Raw genomic sequence first — 520 nt, 5'->3', positions numbered from 1 at the left:
CAATAGTCTCAGGGGTTCCTCTAGTCTCTATTAGTCCAGTAAGTCTTGTCTTTTTTTTTTTTTTTTCTCAATTTGAATTCTTTGTGACACTTTTATTCCCCATTCTAACTAGAACCTTCTACTGTGTCCCTGGTCTGAATGGTTGGTCATGGTAGCCAGGCACCATCTAGTTCTTCTAATCTCAGGTTAGAAGAGGCATGTAACCTATAGTCCTGTGAACTAGTTTCTTCCTTAAGTCTTTTGTTTCCTTCGTTCCGTTTTACTCCAGATGAATAGAGACCAATAGTTATATGGCTACTGACAAGCTTTTAAGACCCCAGGCGCTACTCACCAAACTAGAGCATTAACTTTATGGTCTGCCAATTGACTAAGTTATCCTGCAAGATTATGGCCCTAAGCCCTTCACCCAGCTGACCAATTCCTCAAGTTGTTTGGATATGTCTAGGAAGTCTCTGTAACTGTGCTTTCTTTATTAGATCTATGGATATATATACACCACACACAAACATGTATTTACATT

The sequence above is a fragment of the Orycteropus afer genome, unplaced genomic scaffold (assembly GCF_000298275.1).
Source record: "Orycteropus afer afer isolate SDZICR_OR568_19922 unplaced genomic scaffold, OryAfe1.0 scaffold00037, whole genome shotgun sequence".
NCBI classification, from domain to species: domain Eukaryota; kingdom Metazoa; phylum Chordata; class Mammalia; order Tubulidentata; family Orycteropodidae; genus Orycteropus; species Orycteropus afer.
This window is presented reverse-complemented; position numbering follows the sequence as displayed.